Raw genomic sequence first — 21,412 nt, forward strand, 5'->3', positions numbered from 1 at the left:
AGTTCATAATTAATTTTGGAATTTAAATTGGCATGAAAGAAATTCCCCAATCAAGACTTTTATGGGCATTGTATGTGCTTTCATAATTGCAAATGCATCTAACCATGAATCAGTAGTAGTGGTGGTATCCAAGCAATACCACTAGTCACTCACTAGTCTGCAATTGTAACCAAGATAATGATTGCCAATAGGATCCTATCATTAACTAATATTAGCACAAACACATATTCCGGCAAAAAAAAACTTGACACATCCTCCTCTCCAGCCATTTGCACTAAAGCATTCAGCGGTGGTTCGGGTAAGATCAGTATAGGCGAAGGAGCAAATTTTCGTTCATCTATTCATCTCTATGACTGTTTTCTAGTCTGTAGACAGTATCGCTTCCCACTCAGCCAAAAGGCAAGATCTCGTAAGAGATTTCTGTTAAGTCACAACTTCAACCACAACGAGAAACTCTTGCTATTTGTCACTTGTGTAGTCAGTGACCACTGAGACTGAACTTTATGAACCTGTCACAGAGGTGGTGGGGCTGGAAAATATGGCGAGCCATTCTAAAGCCCACTGATTTCAACGGTAGCAGAAAATCCGCCAGCAGAAAAAAAATCCACCCATACAGTTCGACATAGGTGAGATCAAATGCAGCAAATTAGAAAGTCAACTTGCAGTCTTGTGATCTGTCTCACTCATGAACAATCCGTGCAGTTCATTTATTCAGTTGTGTTTTTTTTAAACATGAGAAGTTCAGCTTTGAAGTTCCACCCTCTGATCTATGATTTTTTTTTAAATACTTGCCTGCCTCCTCTCTCTCATGAAGGCAATCTTTACTGGGTATGGTTAAATGGTGTCAGTTACCTACCAATTCCAAACAACCTTCTTCACACAGCTGTCTAGAAAGCTATGCTAGGCTGTTCATACAACAGGGAGGTACTAAAGCTGAACACTTTTGCACTCTTTATCCAACATCTGGTCAACGTTTATCCCTCAGCCAACATCGCTGGCACGTCTGAGGCCAGAACTCTGACGAAGAGGGAAACCTCGAAAGCTTGTGAGTCTATTATCAAATAAATTGGTTGGACTAAAACCTGGTGTTGTCAGACTTTTTACTGTGTTTACGCCAGTCCAACGCCGGCATACCCACATCATGACTAATTATCTTGCCATTACCACATTACTCTTTGTGGGCCTCCGCTGTGCATGGAACTGGCTGCCATGTTTCCTACATTGCAACAGCGACCACTATTTCCATTCACTGCAGGGTGCTCAGAGATTGTGAAAGATGTTGCATAAACATTCAGTCTTCCTTCCTTTTCTACACTTTTGCATGTCGTAGCGGGATTCCCTTGCATGTGAAATCCTGACTAATTTTGTCCATGTTCCCAACAGAGGGTGCAGTTGCAGGCAGGCTACTGGAGTCTAATCTATTGCTTTTATCTCTGCAGTCATTCAACCTCATAGGCCTGAATACTTTAATTACTTTCCCATGCTCACTTAGTCCCATTAAAACTGCAACATAACATTTCCTGAAACTTATCAGGAGGAGCTTTATTAAAAAAAGAAATGCATCCGGCACGAAGGGCTCAATGCAATACATTCCCTGGGCTGTCGGGGAAGGAGGAAAAACACTTTTTCACTGTAGCTCAATAATTCAATTAACCCTGGCCGGGACTGTCGTGGTGTGGAGATGCTGGCGCTGGACTGGAGTGGGCACAGTAAGAAGTCTCACAACACCAGGTTAAAGGTCAACAGGTTTATTTGGTAGCACGAGCTTTCGGAGCACTGTCCCTTCCTCAGGTGAGTCAACCAGACTCACCTGATGAAGGGGCAGCGCTCCGAAAGCTTGTGTTACCAAATAAACCTGTTGGACTTTAACCTGGTGTTGTGAGACTTCTTATGGTTCAGAAGGGTTGACCTACTTTCAAAGTCAAATATATTTTAAGATTTATGCCATTCATCAAGTGCCGTAGATTTCGGTGTAGAAGTTGATCTTTGAAATCTTTGACCTGAAAAATCCTTCCAAAATCTCGGGTTGACTTATGTGCAGAATATTTTTTTAAAAAATAAACTGGTGGTCGCCATTTTGAAATGCCACCGGCATCTGATGCGGTGGTGGGGAGGAGGGGGGAGTGGTCCTTACACTCAGTTGTGTGACACCATGCATCTAAGTAAAATGCACATCTGTGGGGTGAAAATTTGAGGCAGATTACCAATGCAAGTGTAACATGTCGAGGCTTGCAAAGGAAACTGATTTATGCACCGAGTAAATGCAACTCTTGGGAGCCAGAAAAATTGGGTCATCTGGCATGCCCGGTAAACTTATACACCATGATTTATGTACTTGATTACTTAGGCTGGTAAAAGGGCCACATCCCAAAAGCGCCTCTGTCTCGTCAGAGTTTATATCAACTATTTACCCTGCTCCAAAAAAATGTTTTTAAAAATACACTGAACCCAGCCAATCCAGAAAACTGCATCCCAAAAGAGGTATCAAATTCTCATGCATTCATAGCTTGCCAAGTATTTCTGCAACCTCTGAAAATCAAAACAGCCAGTCCCGACTAAGACTGGAAAATTCCACTCGCTCATTTACTAGCCATGAGTTATTTTCCAGATTTGGAAAACAGGAAAAATGAGTACAACTCACTGGTCTCTGAAGTAAAACACACCCACCCACTCTTCTTACCTGCTTACAACTTGTGTACCCTGCTGTTAACAGTCAAACTCCCAGCTCCGCACCAACCTCTGGCCACCAACACTGGTCTGTCAGTAGTTTCACAGCAAAATGCCACTCAACGAAACGCAAAAGTTGGTTGAATATCAATGAAGAGCAAAGGCAGCTTTAAATACAGCTCTCTTCGATTTCCACCAGTTGTTGTAAGTAGCAATACCATCTTGTCTGAACATTGAAATCAAATTTCCGAGAGAAATTTAAAATCGCACGAGAGAGTTGAACTTCATGTAGTTTCAAATTTCAGCAGTTCACGACAAGCCCCCAACCCCTTCTCTTGAAACCTGTTTGCCCAAACCGGGAGTCTCCCCATAATAAGGTCCCCACCCACTCCCTTCACACTTAACCCTCCCCACACCCAACTATACCTACCCCATCATTGGGCAGCACAGTGGTGCGTACTGCTGCATAACAGCGCCAGGGACCTGGGTTTGATTCCAACCTCATGTGGCTGTGCGTAGTTTGCATGTTCTCCCCGTTTCTGCATGGGTTTACTCTGGGTGCTCTGGTTTCCTCCCACATTCCAAAGATGTGCAGGTTAGATGGATTGGCTACGCTAAATTGCCCCTTAGTATCAGGAATTAGGAGGGTAAATATGTGGGTTTACAGAAATAGGACATGGGTGGGATTGTTGTCGGTGCAGACTTGATGGGCTTAAAGTACTCCTTCTGCACTGTAGGGATTCCATGATGATTCATCAACAAGCCTCCCATTCACGCTGAGCCCCATTCCGGACTTTAGCAACACCACAAAGCAGAAACCTCTCTGCAGCAAACCCTGACTCAGCATGTGTGTACATTTTCACTATTGCATGACAAACAAGGTAAACAGATAATGAACAAGCCTTAAAATTGTTGTATGCATGCTTTGGCAGAGGATAAAAGAAGAAAGCAGTTCTTTTGAATTTCTTCCTACGTCAGAAGTTAGTACACGAGCTATAAATTATTCTCACTTGCCTTTGACAGACAAAGGTAAATTCTGCGACACTCTATTCCCAGCAGAGTTTAACTCAATGGAAGCACGCATCAGAGTAATAGGTGTTGTACTAGGAGACACTGCCACATTTTCCAGTCTTAATAGGGGGAATAAAACAGCAGGATCTTTAAAGTTCAGATGAAGAGAGGTAGAGGCACGCTGTTTTGTATGATGATCATCAAGTTATTCAGCAACAATTTTGTGTCCAAACAGATCATTCCGTGGCCTAACGACATAAGAGAAAGCTATCAACCATACCCACAAATTTTCTTAGAGGTTTAATTATTAAAATAGTAAAAATTAATGTTAAAACAAAAGCAAACAGGGATCGATGAACATGAGAAACAGAGTGTAATTCTACTTACTGATTTGATTTGTCACGTGTATTAGCATACAGTGTTAAGTAATGTTTCTTGCGTGCTATACAAAGATACCATTCATAGAGAAGGAAAGGAGAGGGCGCAGAATGTTGTGTTATAGTCATAGCTAGGGTGCAGAGTTTATAAAAGTTTAGTAGTAGAGTTTTAAAAGCATAGAGTAAGAGTAAAAGATAGAATTAGAAGGTATGCTGGAGACAGCGCGCAAGAAGTCGCCACGCTCTTTGATTTGATTTATTATTGTCACATGTATTAGTGTGCAGTGAAAAGTATTGTTTCTTGCATGCTAGACAATGCATACTGTTCATAGAGAAGGAAAGGAGGGAGTGCAATATGTCATTGTTAGAGAGTTTATAGAATTAAAATTAAGTTCAGAAGCGTAAAACGAGACAATAGAATTAGAAGGTATGCTGGAGACAGCTCACAAGAAGTCACCTCACTCCAGTGCCATCCTGAAAATAGAAACATCTCTTGATGGAAGGTGTATGGTGCCACCTCATTGTGCCAACCATCTTATTTCTACACACTGATTTGAAGGGTGTTTTGGTGTATTTAGTTTTATTGGGCAAGTATCACCAGGGGCATAAGTTAAGCTTTTTTTTTGTTTATAAGGACCCCTGAGAATACCTCTGATGTCAGTACAATTCCGGATTTCCTCAGCCAGAAGGTTTCCACTAGCTAATTGGCGCCATTCAACTAATAAGGTGTACCTCATCTGTGCATTATGTTTCTTGTATACAGCGCGGACGCGCACACACACACACACACACACACACACACACACACACACACACACACACACACACACAAACACAGCCCTCTCTCTCTCTGCCTCAACATTAAAAGCTCAGCTGTAAATACAGAGCAAGGAGCCATAAAAGCAGGACAAAACTGGCCTCTTGGCTCCAGATCCCGAAGCATAGAAAACAGGTGCAGGATTCGGCCAATTGGCTCTTTGAGCCTGCACCACCACTCAACATGATCATGGCTGATCATACACTTTCAGTAGCCCACTCCCACTTACTCTCCATACCCCTTGATTCCTTCAACCGCAAGGGCCACATCCAGCTCCCTCTTGAAAATTTCTAACGAACTGGTCCCAACAGCCTTTCTGTGGTAGAGAACTCCACTGGTTCATAACTCTCTGAATGAAGAAGTTCTTCCTCATCTCAGTCCTGAATGACTTATCCCTTATTCTTAGACCATGACTGCTAGTTCTGGACGTCCGAAACATCCAGAAACTGGATGGCCAAGCAAGGAGGAAAAGTCAATCAGAGGAGGAAAAGGCATTCCTGAAGCACATATAGCTATGACAAATTCTTACTATCAAGACCCAAGTTGAACTTCCTTTTCGTAACAAAGGTAAAAATCAAGCAGACCTCCTGTATCTATGGATTTTCAACAAGCAAGGATAAGTTACACTCCATCAACATGAAGAGTCGAACAATTGTACAGCCTCTGCTGTACTTCTCATGCTATGTATTCCACATTCACCATATTTTAAGTATTCATTGATCATAACAAATGAAAAGCTCTGGTCGTAGTGTGTAATCAATCTCTGCCATGCGAGACTTCCTCAGCCAGAATGACGTTAGGGTTCCCACAATCAGCCTCTGACTTTTGGGATGGAAATGGCATATCATAAGCCCTAACCCTGTAAATGCCTGAATTTCCTCCTACATCAGAAGTTAGTGCAGTTATGAGTTATAAGTTATTCCGACTTGCATCTGACAGACAAAGGTAAATTCTGCAACATTCTGTTTCCAGCAGAGTTTCACTCAACGGGCGTGCGCATCATAGCAATACGTGTTACTCCCCATCCAACCCCCCCCCAACCTTATTCATTGTCCACAGCATCCAATGTTCAGCAAAATTTTCACACAATCACTTCGCCAACAGGTCCCCACGGACTCTCAACATCAACATTCACGAGAGGAGCAAGGAAAATATGCTTCTCTGCCAAAAAGCCAATGAGGGGTACCCCACTTAGTCAAAGACATGGCTATATCACAGCCAGAGGAAGGTACAACTAATAAGGAGATATGAAAAGCATATTAAAGCATAAGTAGAGGAAATTGTCAAGTGCAACAGACTTCTTCGCAGTCCATTTCCAGTCTTGTGCCTATACTACCATAAGCTTGGATTGTTTGTTTGCTGATGCAGCTCTTCTCCACTCATTCCCTACCTGCCTATCATTTGTGTTTCTCAACCAGAATCATCTCTCCTGGTTAAAATTTCCACTTACTTCACTTGCAAAAAATGAATAAAAGGAAAATCTGACTCAGGGTCAGAAGTAAATATGGAACACTTTCTAGCACGGCTGATAATAAAATTATGGAATTCACTTAATCAAAATTGGTTTTAAAAATGCAACAGCTCTTGAAGTACATCCTCTTCAATTAAAATTAAGCAATTTTAACATCATGAATAGAGTACATTTCTGAAATTCCTTGTATATCGTTCTCCTCTGGATTGTGTCAGTAACAACAATCGAAATTACATTAAAACTTTTCCACTGAGCTTAAGAAATGTCACCCCTAGAAAGTTCAGGCCATATACAGCATCTGCATCTGGAGCTATGCCCATGGCGAACAAGTCAACTGTTTTACTAAGCTTCTCCACTGCAGACTTTCTATGGTTCCTCAGTGGCAGTGCTCTCTCTGGAGCAGGGGTCGGCACTCAATAGCTTGTCAGCTCAGTACGGAAACAAGAATCACAGAATTATAGAAACCCTACAGTGCAGAAAAAGGCCATTTGGCCCATTGAGTCTGCACTGACCACAATCCCACCCATTCCCTACCCCCATATCCCTACATATTTACCCACTAATCCCTCCAACCATCTCAGAACACTAAGGGGCAATTTTAGCATGGCCAATCAATCTAACCAACACATCTTTGGATTGTGGGAGGAAACCGGAACACCTGAGGAAACCCACGCAGACACGAGGAGAATGTGCAAACTCCATACAGACAGTGACCCGAGCTGGGAATCGAACCCAGGTCCTTAGAACAGTGAAGCAGCAGTGCTAACCACTGCGCTACCGTGCCGCCTAACAAATATGGCTCTTTTGTCATTCCCAAAATACACACAACTTTTTCAGTTAAAAACAGGGCAACAGGATAGACATTGGAGACTTCAAATATAGCATGAGGGGGGAAGAGGTCAGAGAGTTCAAGTACAGCTGATAGGGGATATGGCAGAGAATTCAAGTGCAGTGTGAGGGGGAGACAGGTCGGAGAGTTCAAATACAGCGCAAGATGTTGAGGTCAGAAAATTCAAATACAGCATGAGAGATGCGGTTGGAGAGTTCCAAGACAGCGCAAGTGGAGAGGGGTCAAAGAGTTCAAAGAAGTGTGCGAAAAGATGTAGCAGCAGAAATTCCATTAAATAAAGTCTGTGAGAACATTGTTTCCTTTATGCCATTGTAACCATCCTGTCAATTATCAATAATGTTGAGTTGCATATTTTCAGTCACGCAAATAGGCATTCTTATTCAAGCTCTTCGTTGACTGCTTGTTCTGAATTTTTAAATAGTTTGGCTCTTTGCTTTGAAAAGGTTGCTGAACTCTGCTCCAGTGTACAACTCTAAGTGGCATTCCAACCATCACTCCAACTGCTTATTACAGTCAGTAATGACCTCTCTTGTCTGTATTCAATGGCATCATTTTCTTTGCTGATGGGACATGTTGCCTCATTGATCCCTTCATACACACGCCAAGCATTCCCTGTGTCAAATGACATCTGGTTATTCTGGCAAAAAGTGTAACCAGTCACTGGCACACCATCTAGCAGTCTGTTACTCTAAGCGGCTCTTGGTGCATTCAGAATCTTCTTGCTTGGATCTCTCTAGTGATTAATTAGAGTAGACCAATTGGCTTTAATGAATGGATCCATCACGGGAATGTCAGTCTTGAACCAGGAAACATTTTTCCGGTATTGCTTCCCATGCGTTGAGAATGTTGTATCGTAGGTGATTTCTCAAATTATGTTCCATTTTGTTTCTGTACTCATGTGGGAATGTGGAGAGTACTTGTTTAATCGAGTTGAGAAACTGTTGATTTTTATCTGAACAGGCAGAGTGGCTGACAGGGTAATACCGCTTTGAATGAAAAAGCTGCATTCTAACCCTGGTGTACACCAATGAGTGATCTGCATCACAGTGGCAGCTGTGACACCCCAGCACGGTCTTCCCTGTCTCTGCTGGAGAAAAGAGGCCGTGCCTTGGGATGTGTATGACGCAAATATTGTGATCCTGTACGAGAATGGGGACAATCTCAACGACTGCAACTACTATTCAAGCATCTTCTTGCTGAATGTCACAGTGAAAGTATTTTTCTATGTTGCCCTTGTCAGACTGCAGATCCTAGCAGAATGCATCAATTCTGGATCACAGTGTGGTTTCAAAACTGGAAGATCTAAAGTTGACATGATCTTCTCAGTATGGCAGCTGCAACAGAAATGCCCTGAACAAAGGAGACTACTGTCCATTACCTTTGACGATCTTAACCAGGCATTCCACCATGTAAGCAGAGGTGGTCTATTTAAATGGCTGGAGAGAACCAGCTGCCCATTGAAGCTTCTCAACATGATCTCCTCTTTCCATGACAAGACGACAGGTAAAGTCAGCTATGACAGGGCAACCCGAGATCTCCAGTGGGGTAAAACAGAGTTGCACTCTGGCGCCAGAACTCTTTGGCACATTCTTCTTTTTGCTGCTGTCAGGCCGTCAGGTTATCTACAATTACTTACATATCAGAACTGCTGAAACGCTGATCAGCCTTGCTGACCTGAGATGCAAGACAAAGGTGTGCCTTGGCCTCAGAGTGTTGCTCTACACTGACAATGCCACACTAACATTCCATATGGAGAAATACAGCGGCAGCAATGGACAAACTCTTTAATGATTGTTAGGAGTTTGGTTTGACCATCAGCATCAGGAAGACCAATGTCATGATCCAGGATATTGCCAAATCACCATCTATCAGCATTGACAATGTGATGCTGAAGGTTGTTGACAGTTTCACATATCTGTGCTCCACCATCACCAACAATCTCTCACTTGATGCTGAAACTAATACACACATCACAAAAGCTGCAGTTGTTACTTCCAGGCTGAGTCAGAGATTGTGGAACAACAGCAACCAGACTAAGAACCCAAAACTAAGTCTACCAAGCCTGTGTCCTCAGCTTACTCCTCTACAGTGAGAGATCTAGACAGCAAATGCTGGGCAAGAGAAAGTGTTGCTAAGTTCCACCTTCCCTGTCTCAGATGTATCCTCAACTTCCCTTGGCAGAACGAGGTTACCAATTCCGAGGTCCTGGAGCATGCTAATTCCATCAGGACGTACTCACTGCTAATCAGCAATGCCTGTGCTAGCCAGTTCAGCCACATTCATCAAATGGATAACAGCCACAAAACGAAAGATTACTCATACAGCGATCAAGCCACTGGGTCACGGCCTCCTGGACATCCACACCTCTACTACAAACACGGTATGAAGATGGCATAAACTGAAACTGACAACTGAGATGGACATGGAGGCTGGCTGCTTGGAAGGACATTAGAAGAGGCGAGCAGAAGCAAAAAATCTCAACCAGCTGAGAAGACCGCCCAGAGAAAACAGAGGCCAGGAAATCATCCAGCGTCTCCGACCAGACCTTTTCTGTGGCAAATTCAATAGAGACTGCCAAGCCAGAGTGGAGCTCCTGAGCTATACCAGGCAATGGTTAACACAAAGTTGACCACCATGGTGCAAACCAACCTCTTGTAAGGAAAGGAAAACTTAAGAGTTAGGACCACAACGGGCTGATAACATTGTTAACTATTCCTCTTTCCTTTTAAAAATTTCTAAATTGTGCTGACATTTCCAGCTCATATTTATGAAGAGCTGTCAGAGTCTGGAAAGACACAAACTATTAATGAAGAAATTAAAAAGCGCACTTCAAAGATTGTTCAGAAATGCTACTTAAAGTCAAAAACAAATCTGTATAATTTACTAAGTCATCAGGCCTCAGGCTATTTAAAATAACAATTAAAAAACACACACACACAGGTTAAAGCTTTTAACCAACATCTGACATAGTGGCTGCTACAACACAAATATGAGAGAATTCAGGTGGCTTTTGACTGTTCTGGGAATGGAGCCCACTCAAACAAAAATACCCCAGAGCAACAACGTAATCAAATCTACATGGACTGAAGACATCTTCAGAACAAAAGAAAGTGTTTTAATTGCCAGAGAGATGACAGAAGTCAATCGGCCACCTCCAGCTATTTCAGGGGCACTGCAGTTGACAAATTGCTCAAGTTGGTTTTCATCTCCACAAAGCTATGCGTATTGCTCTTGAACACTCTGTGGCAAATCCAGCATGGTGAGGTGAATCTCTTTACATGGTGCTCATGTCAGAAAGCAAGCTGGTGCTTGAACTGACCTTGAAGCCTGCATGATAATGACTGAAGTGGCACAAGTCAAACTAATGACAGTTTCCTCCTTATCACATGCAAAAATAATATTTGGGCTTGAGATACTTCTGTTAACAATAAGACATAGAGAGGCATAGCTAACTTTTAATCAATGCAGGGTATAATGTACCTGCATAAACAGAAAAAAAAATAAAATTTACAAATGAACATGTTGTTTTAATTGGAATCTAATTATTGATTTTCTGTCCCTAGATAGTGAGACTGTTGAACAAGCTCTTTAATGAACAGTTTTTCACTTACTCTCAGGATTGAGATCTGCCCCCCCGCCGCCCCACCATCTCTGAAGCAAATCTGTCAACAACGGTATATTAAAAGTCTAACCTTCACATACAAATGGTGGATTGTATCAAGCTTTAATTCTGAAAAGCCAAGACACTTAAAAAGCTGAAGCAAGAAGTTCATATTAGAGTGCTGAGTGATTGTTGGAAGGGTGAAGAACAGAATGATGAGGTGGATAATAAAGAATTGTCCGACAGTTGTTGAAATAATTTACTGTAGTGTCTAGCAAGGGTAATCACACACTTGACTCACTGGTCTATGCTAGCAAAAGCATCATCTAACATTGCATGTACATGCCAGGTACTGGCCAGAAGCGAAAAAGAGATTGCAAGCAAACCAAAGGGGAAAACCAGCAAAATCGACCAGAATTTCTGAACTATCACCAGGAGGAAGACTGCACTGTTTTGATCTCAACAATTATAGCATCCACACTATGCATATAAACAAAGGGCGTGGTGCAACCCGTTACATCACCGCATAGATTTCTATTGGCCAAAGCCAATAAGCCCATAAGATAATTATTAAATCTGAATATTTTATTTGTGTCACAAGTAAGCTTACATTAACACTGTAATGAAGTTACTATAAAAAATCCCTTGCCACACCTGTTCGGGTACACAGAGAGAATTTAGCATGGCCAATGCACCTAATCAGCATGTCTGTCAGAATATGGGAGAAAACCAGAGACCCCGAGGAGACCCACACAGACAGGAGGAGAACATGTGGACTCTGAACAGACAGTGACCCAAGCCGGGAATTGAACCTGGGTCCCTTGCACTGAGAGGTACCAGTACTAACCAATATACCACACTGCCCACTATGTGAGTTTATCCCCGTTAAAGCTGTGATACGGCACTTCTACACTCCATCACACTATTTTAAGTAAAACACCGTGAAATCAAGTGATTGTTTACTGAGATAAGTACACTGACAATCACACTACCGTTGCTTGTATGGAAATAATGAATCACTGATGTCCAAGTGGAAATAATTAAGTAGCTGGTAATTCAGAAAGTTTTGGCGGGTCTAGTTATTTGCATATATTGAAGCAAAACGTTAAAAGAATCTACAACTAATTCCATACTGCATTCCTGCTGACTAAAAAAGTTCAGCTGGAATTTAGAAAACATTTGTACCAATGATGATACACCACAATAAAACCCTCCATACAAAATGCAAATCCACCTCTATATTACCCTTGGTGTAATCTCTCCACAGGAACCACACACATTTCCACGCGTGGCACAAGAGCCGGCAGAAGAATCATAGTCAGATTCCGAAGCATTTTTATGAACATATTACCTCTGAAACAACTCTCTGGCTCCTTACTTTCTCTCCTTAAAAGCTTAAAGCTTTACGAAAGGTGGACAGCTGTATTAGTGATGATCAATGATTTCAAAAGAAAATTGGATGGACGCTTGAGGGAAATAAAACTTGCAGGGATACAAGGATGGAATGAAAGGGATGGAAGTAAGATCTTGCTGCACAGTGTTCCCATCTCTGAGCCAGCCTTAGAACTCGATGACCTGGAAAGGTGCCTTCATAACACGGCCAAACAAGTTGAGCGTCAACTTCTAATTCCTTCCAACACACAGAAATGACAGGTGGTAAAAGCTGGTGAGATTCAAGGCCAGCTTTGAGATTAAAGTAAAATTCGAGCCTCTACCATCAGTATTCATTGGTCCAGACACACATAAATGCACTTTGCCACCGCAACTCAAGACTTTTTACGGGGTTCGATTCCCCGCTCCGGCTGGAGTAGATTTGCAGCCTGCCTCCTTGTCCTACTTATGGTGAAGTTTGTGGCACTGTGGGCATAGTGCTGAAGAAGAATGGGGACAGGCAGGTTTGGTCTATAAGTGAGCCAGCAATGATTTAATGGGCTGAATGGTCTCCTATGCTGTAATGGTCCTAAATTGGTCAGAGTTGGGTAGAAAAGAGCAGATAAATTGGACACACTAGAAATTGAAACTGACAATAGATGTGAATATGAACGAATTTTTCAGAAACCCATACAAGAAATTTCTGACATAAATTTCTTTAGTACTTCCACCAATGCAGCTCCATAGCACTCATCACCAATAAACGTAATGATTTATCACAGCAAGACAGTTTTGCATCGCAAACCAGCACACAGTGAAACAGCATTCAACAAAACTTAATTTTACTAAGAGTTTCTTAATAAGTATAACATTTCAATACACCAAAATACCATTAGTTCCTACTCACATTTGCTATCATTGCCGGCCTCATCAAAGCAGAGAGGTGCTTTGAGACAGAAGAAAATTATACACCCCCATAAAATGACACAAATAACAATTTATTAGAATAGGTTAATGCGAGGCAATAAAAGTGCAACAAAAACAGAAAATGGTAGAGAAACTCAGCAGGTCTAACAGTATCTGTGGAGAGAGAATAGAACCAACATTTCAATTCTGGATAACCCTGCGTGGTGAGCTCTGATGAAGGGTCATCCAGACTCAAAACATTGGGCGAGATTTCATAGCCACACATGCCCCAAAACCAGAGAAGACCCACCCAAGGTCAATAAACTTTTATATGTCTGTCCCCACTCCCCCAGCTACCATTCCCAAGGTGAGTAGGATGAGAAAATTTTCCCCATTATTTCTATTCTCTCCACAGATGCTGTCAGACCCGCTGAGTCTATCCAGCATTTTCTGTTTTTGTTTCAGATTTAGAGCATCCACAGTATTTTGCCTTTATCTAATAAAAATGCAGCCATGGGACAGCACAGCGGTTAGCACTGCTGCCTCACTTTAGCCAAGGACCCGGGTTCGATTCCCAGCTTGGGTCGTCCCTGTCTGTGCGGAGTCTGCACGTCCGCCCAGTGGGTTTCCTCCTACAGTCCAAAAGGTGTGCTGGTTAGGTGCACTGGCTACGCTAAATTCTCCCTCAGCGTACACCGAACAGGTGCTGTAGTGGGGCGACTCGGCAATTTTCATAGTAACTTCATTGCAGTGTTGATGTAAACCTACTTGCGACACTAATAAATAAACCTTAAATTAGCTTTACTCAGACAGGGTGACAGATTTCAATAAACACCTAAGAGTCAATAAACCTTGCAACCAAAGCAAAAACTTGGAAATTGGGATAGTCAAAATCTTGTTGGGATTATGAGTGTATGCTGCTCCCCCTCCCCTCCAAATACAATTGTTTGTCAAAAATGTATCGGTGTACGTGGCTACACGAATTCACCACTGCGAACACATGTAGCCTCTGGCCGATATAACTAATTTTGCCTCGTTCTTTTTCAATTGGCTGTGTGTTGTGAATAGCAGCAGCTGTGTTTGCACTGAAACATTCCTGAAGTGCGTGCACTTTCTTTTTCCCCCTCCTCTCACACAACAAAATACAGCAATTACGTTGAATTCAGGAAACTAAGCCCCATTCATAATTTCACAGTTTTGAAACGTTTAGAGGATTTTTTTTGGGGGGGGAAACCCGCGGTCAGGGTTAGCGTGTAAACATTAACAACCGGGCGTCGCGCTGAGGGAAAGTTGAAGGCGGCCTATCGTGCACACCGTCTACACACAACTGACATTTGGAGACGCAAACAAAAAAAATCTCATTTATTTTGTTTTAAACTGCCAATGAGTTACAGACTGCGTGTTAAATTCCCATTGCCAGTGCACCTTATGCATTTCCCGCACGGTGTTGGGGGGCAACATGTGTTAAAAGCGTCAAGTCCCCAATCCCCCTCCGATTCACCCAAAATCTGCTGGGCACCGGGGTATTTTTTTTGTGTGCGATACCCATCCCCTCATATTTTCTGCATGCAAACGAATGACAGGTTTATGCAAAAACGCTTCCGTTGGGATGCGATTTTCTTTTTGCAATTTAAATAATGCAAGGCTTAAAATAACTACCCCTGCTCAAGAAGTCGGGGGAAGAAAAATTTTTTTCCCCAAAAAAAAAGAGCTTTCTTCTTTTGAAGAGATTTCGCAGCCCCAAGCGAGCGAGCACGGGCTGCTTGGCCCCGAATCCGGGAGCCGGACCCGGAGCGTTCCATCCGTCTCACGTTCCACGCCGCTTTGCAACAGAGTAGCTGCGAACAGATACAGTGTATTCCAACTCTAGATACATAAAGAGACAGGGCAACTATGTAGATACATATGTGACAGTACAACTACACGGATACACTGTATCCAGCTGGGATTCACTGTATCCAGCCGGGATTCCCCCAAACAATTTATTGCTACCCCACAAATCGCGTACGCCAATATAAAAAAAACTGCTGCATGTTATAAAAAGGGGGACACCATTGCAAATTTTTAATAGCAACCTCATGAATATTCAAAATTGCTATCACCCGCCCTACTTTTGCCCCACAACTTTTGCAAAGAAAAACACACCCATCCATATGCCTTAATCGCCAACGCCAATGTATTTTTAAAAACTGCTCCAAATTATAAGGGGGGAAAGAGAACACCATTGCAATTTTGAATAGAAGCCTCATGCATATTCAAAACTGCTAATACGCCCTTCTACTTTGACCCTCCAACTTTTACAAATAAAAATACCCCCACTCCTCCCCAACTGTCCTCCCCATATGTCTTAATCGCCAAAGCCAATATAAAAAAAACTGCTGCAAATTATAAGGGAAGGAGAGAAGAGAGAACACCATTGCATTTTAATAGAAACCTCATGCATATTCAAAATTGTGAACAACCCCTCCCTACTTTGACCCCCACAACTTTAGATAAAACATCCCCTCCTCGGCTGTCTCCCCCCCCCATTGCACTCTCACTCATATCTCTTTCTCACACACACACAAGCTTTTGGCGCCATATTAATGACGTACTATATTATTTCCATCATCAGCGACCTTCGGGATCAAATTGCTGAACTAAAAAAAAACCTTTCGCAACCCAAACTCGGCCAACAACGGAAAAGGCATCAAAAGCTTGACAATTTTTCCCCCCCACAAAACGGCCGGATCTCCTCTTCCTTCCTCCACTCCCCATCGTCCTCCAGCAGCTTTTCTTCCCTTCACAATTATTTCAATCAACCTCCCCCCCCCCCCCCCACGACACACAGAAAAAAAACAAACGAGCCCCAACCGCTTTAAAGTATTGAAAGAGGACAGTACCTGCTGTAATTAATTTTTTTTGGTGTGTTTGTTTTGTTTTTGTTTTAAAGCTGATCTGGCTGAGGTGAGACTGGATAGAAATGGTGAAGATTTTTTTTGAATGTGGAGTTGCAGCAGCTGCAGTAGCAGATTGTGGCTCCCTCTATCTCTCTCTCTTTCTCGCTCCCTCTTTCACATATGCACTGACTGACGTTGGTCCTTGTGGTGGAGTTGGTTGGGTGAAAGAAGGATCCTGTCCTCTCTTAATGTTAATCCACGGTTACTGCCAGACGAGGGAGCACTCTCATGTCTTGTCAACAGAATTACAGTAAGCCTCCTTTGCAATCTAGCTTTCGTTTTCCAAAAAAAACCCTCTCTAAAACTTGTTTCACAGCCGCATTTCAAAATACACTGAAGAGGGAGGGTCATTTTAAAAAATGGAAGTCACAGTCCTTGTCCGTGCTATATAGAAAATAAGCAATAAAGCATCTAATTGGATTTACATCAAATGCCTTTAAACAGCACGCCAAACATTTTTTTTCAGACGTTATAGTTACAGTAGCGTGGTGAAAACAGCAGATCGTTTGCACAAAGCAAGATCCCACGAATGAAGTTTTTGATTTATTATTGGCACATGTATTATTACACAGTGAAAAGTAGTGTTTCTTGCAAATCATACCGTTCATAGAGAAGGAAAGGAGAGGGTGCATAGTGTAGTGTTATAGTCACGGTGACATAGTGAGTAGCACTGCTCCCAGGGACCCGGGTTCGATTCTGGCCTCGGATGACTGTCTGTGCGGAGTCAGCATGTTCTTCCCGTGTCTGCATAGATTTCCTCCCACAGTCCATAGGATGTGCTTGCTGGGCACATTGCCATGCTAAATTCTCCCTCGGTGTACCCGAACAGGTGCCAGAGTGTGGCGACTAGGGGATTTTCACAGTAAATTCATTGCAGTGTTAATGTAAGCCTACTTGCGACACTACTAAATAAACATTAACTTTGGTTAAGGGATAAAAAAGTGGCTGGACCTCAAGGAGAGCTTCCCTGCTGTGGTTCAGATAGTGACACAGGATCGTTTGCAACCACCTGAGAGGGTATACAGAACTTCAGTGTAACATCTGATGCAAAAAGCAATGTGGCATGGCATCAGTACTGCACTATCTGTCAGAATTAGATTATACACTCAAATCTCTAGCATGACATTTGAAGAAATATGTAGGTCGGTGAGTAGCATCTCCCCTCTTATACTCCTAACTCTGAGCTTTGGCCTGGACCTATTCAGGTGTGGGGAAATGGTGATTCCTCGCACCTCTTCTGTTTAATAGTTTATTGCATAATTGATAAACTCACAAACGTCAGTAGCTGCTCCTGTTAAGTTAAATCAGTACCCACAGAGACTGTTTATCATTGATGGCTTGCAAACATAAATACCCTGTTCCCTTTGAAGTGAAATCAGTGCTGTTCTTACAAATGCTGTTACTGTGACTTCTGAGCTGCATTCATGCCGTTAAACCATGAAGAGTTACTACTCTTTCATTTAGATTTCCTTAGCTTAGTCATCCAATCCCATTATTGAACTTATTGTCTGAGGAGCTCAATACTGTGCAGTGCTGCTACTGTGCAACACACACTTATTTTAAAAAAAACACAAAAATCACACCTGTGATAATGATTGCTGCAACCTGTCTTTTGGCCCCACTTTTGAGTTTCCATGTTGCAGCAATCTTGGGTCATAAAGAGTCAATTAACATATGAAGGTATTTCAATGGAAAAAATTCTGACTTATCACATCATCTAGCTTTGCACGAATTAACATTTGCATGAAATGTAAGGGCACATCCAGACACAGTGATTTGATTTTATTTATTATTGTCATATGCGTTGGTACACAGTGAAAAGTATTGTTTCATGTGTGCTATACAGAGAAACTATACCATTCATAGAGTACATAGTGGAGAAGGAAAGGCAAGGATGCAGAATGTAGTGTTCAGTCATAGACAGATCAACTTAATTTGAGTTAGGTCCATTCAAAAGTCTGATGGCAGCCAGAAAGCTGTTCTTGAGTCAGTTGGCTAGTGATCTGACTTTTGTATCTTTTTCCCGATGGAAGAAATTGGAAGAGAGTATGTCCGAGATGCATGGGGTCTTTGATTATGCTGGCTGCTTTTCTGAGGCAAAATATATCTAATTTCTCAAAATTGAACAATACAAATGGTCTTTTTGCAGTTCTTTCTTTTGGTTTTGTAAATTATGGCTTCTTTTCAGATGAATATGTCCCTGCTGACAGAGTGCAACCTTCTGACTCAAAGGCTGGAGTGCTACCAACTAGGTCACAGCTAGCATGAAGTATAAGAAGGTACTACATTAAGGTTCTGATGAAAGGCCACAGATCTGAAATATAGAGTTTCCCTCTCTATAGATGCTATTAGACCTGCTGAGTGTTTCCAACAACTTCTGGTTTTTATTGCTATACTCAAGGAGCATAGCAGACATAAAATTGTATTTACATTTATGAACATGAGACAAACTCCAGAAGATGTTGCTGCTTTAAGTGCATTCCAAGACAATAGGTTGCATATCTGCTTTCGTTTATTACCCAAAAGAAAATCCATACAATTGCAAGAACACCATGGCACACGCTTTGTTGATTTTCTCAAAACAGAACATCAATAAATATGAACAATTGGAAGAGAACATGGAATGTCAAATCACTGAAACAAGGCATCCTACCACATGAACAACTTAAAGAACAACAACTTGCTGTTATTTGGCATCTTTTACAACTTTGGGCTTTCCCAATTTGCTTCACAGCCAATTAAGCACTTTTAAAGTGTTGTAGTATCAACCAATTTAATGATCTTACTTGTCCCCCACAGTATAATCACCTTTTTAAGCAGCTCCTTAGTACATTTTATATGCCCTGCTTCAACAACAATTTGTGGCACAGATTTCCCAATCCCTACCACTCGGTGTAAAAAAAAACTTTTTCTAACCTCTTCTTTAACTTTTTTTGTGATTAACTTAAACTAATACCTTCCTATCATTTTGCTGACTACTTATCTAATCTTATTTTTCATGCTGAATAGTCACTCCTTAGCATTCTCAATGCTCATAAAACAAAGCCCCTAACTACTCTCTCAATTGTAACTCTTAAGACCATAAGATCATAAGACATAGGAGCAGAATTAGGCCACTCAGCCCATCGAGTCTGCTCCACCATTCAATCATGGCTGATATTTTTCTCATTCCCGTTCTCCTGCCTTTTACCCCTAACCTTTGATCCTCTTACACCTCTCTATTTCTGTCTGAAAGACCCTCAGTGAGTGGACCTCCACAGCCTTCCGCGGCAAAGAGTTCCATAGATTCACCACTCTCTGGCTGAAGAAATTCATCCTCATCTCTGTTCTAAATGATTGTCCCTTTAGCTTGAGGTTGTGCCACCCCCCACGTTCTAGTTTTTCTTATGAGTGAAAACATCCTGTCCACGTCCACTCTGTCCAGGCCTCGCAGTATTCTGTAAGTTTCAATAAGATCGCCCTTAATCTTCTAAACTCCAATGAGTACAGACCCAGAGTCTTCAACCGTTCCTCATATGACAAGCTCTTTATTCCAGTCCTCTTCACTTCTGTTAATGTTCCAGTGAATCAATAGTCTTTGCTATGTGTTAATATACTTTTCCTATCCATTCTATAATGGGTATACTGTGGTATATCCTAACAGTTGACTGTGTTTAGACAAGTTCAACATTGCTTTGATGAAAGAGCATCAGCCTGAAAAGTTAACTTTGTTTCTCTCTCTACAGCTGCTGCCTGACATATTGAGTATTTCCAGCATTTTCTATTATTTCAATATTTCTTCTTGTTTTTGTGTTCTGTGCTTCTGGCCAAAAAGCTGGAATTAATGTTTGACATTTTCATGGTCGCGTCTACTTGCAATGCTTTTTCAGTGATCTGCTGTAGGATATTGGATACTGTTTTTCAGGTCTCAATGAAGTCTTATCATAGAATCCTACAGTGCAGAAAGAGGCCCTTCGGCCTATCGAGTCTGCACCAACCACAATCCCACCCAGGCTCTACCCCCATATTCCTGCATATTTTACCCGCTAATTCCTCTAACCTACGCATCTGAGGACACTATGGGGCAATTTTAGCTTGGCCAATCAACCTAATCCGAACATCTTTGGACTGTGGGAGGAAACCCATGCAGACATGAGGATAATGTGCAACCTCCACACAGACAGTGACCCGAGCCGGGAATCGAACCCAGGTCCCTGGAGCTGTGAAACAGCAAGGCTAACCACTGTGCTACCGTGCCACTCTTCATAGTACTAAGTCAGTTAACTTTATGTATTTAATAACTATGCAAACTATGTACATATATACAGTGGAGGATCTAAGCTAGGCGTTATCTCCAGGCTTGCTTATGCACACAGTTCTGTCCAACATTAGACTGATCCGTAGGGTGCAAGCCATCTTGTTCTCTTCCATCACTGTTTGGACGGTACTGTACTCAGTCCTTAATCCTATATATGCCAGACGCATATACTGCATGCCTCCCCCTTCCCCAGCCTTTATCCCATGTATTTCAAGTTATTCTAGAGTGTCCCATGTATTTATATCATTATTACTATCCCATCTGCCCCTTTCAAGTCTGTGAGTTCATAAATTCAGAGGTTCTATATCTCAGGAACACAACTGTTGGAGGACACTGCAGCTAAAGTCTTGATTTTGGGGTTGTTCTGTCATCTGGGAATATTTTAATCTTCTTTTTCCATTCCTTGAGCTACTCTTCGTCAGTTCAGCAGTTGTGGTGATAGGTAATTGTTGATTTCTCCACTTTCTTTCCAGAGTGGATGAAGGCTGAGCTAATCCCCGAAACATTGTGCCCTCTTTTTGTTTGCCATGCAGCTTGCTGTGATACATATCAAAGTTCAAGTTACAACAATGGAACCTTCGTCCCCACTTGTTTCACAATGTTGACCAAATTTTGGAGTACTTTCTGTTTTCCTCAGTTGTTGTTTTGAGCTTATGAATCCTGTCATTTTACTCAATGGAACTCTGTTGAATTAAGTTGTTTTTGTTTCAGAGTTTTCTGAGGATCTCTTGTATAAGTTTGGCAACTTTGCTGGGGAATCAGTTCTTCTTCGGAATCTTTCTTCCACCATCACAGACTGCTCCTTAGTCTTTTTCAGTTCATTCACTAGATCTTCAATCTGTTCCATAGAACTACTGATAGGTTTGATTTAGAACATAAGAACATAAGAAATAGGAGCAGGGGTAGGCCATCTAGCCCTTCGAGCCTGCCCTGCCATTCAATAAGATCATGGCTGATCTGTCGTGGCTCAGTTCCACATTCCCGCCCTCTCCCCATAACCCTTAATCCCCTCTCTTATCAAAAACCCATCAACCCGCGTCTTAAAAATATTTAGCGAGGTAGCCTCCACCACTTCAACGGGCAGAGAATTCCAGAGATTCACCAC

General features: G+C 42.1%; 1 protein-coding gene across 2 annotated transcripts in view; it reads right to left on the reverse strand.

Annotated features, from left to right (window-relative positions):
• Positions 1–16,120, reverse strand: part of jade1 (jade family PHD finger 1) — a 129,118-nt gene extending 112,998 nt beyond the window's left edge. For both annotated transcript variants that reach the window (XM_080194574.1, XM_080194565.1), the window contains exon 1: positions 15,954–16,120. The gene's annotated coding sequence lies outside the window, so the exon portion shown is untranslated. The remainder of the gene's footprint in view (positions 1–15,953) is intronic.
• Between the last annotated feature and the right edge of the window lie 5,292 nt (positions 16,121–21,412).

This window comes from Carcharhinus amblyrhynchos, chromosome 1, assembly GCF_965287045.1.
Source record: "Carcharhinus amblyrhynchos chromosome 1, sCarAmb.v2.hapA, whole genome shotgun sequence".
In the NCBI taxonomy this organism is placed as follows: Eukaryota; Metazoa; Chordata; class Chondrichthyes; order Carcharhiniformes; family Carcharhinidae; genus Carcharhinus; species Carcharhinus amblyrhynchos.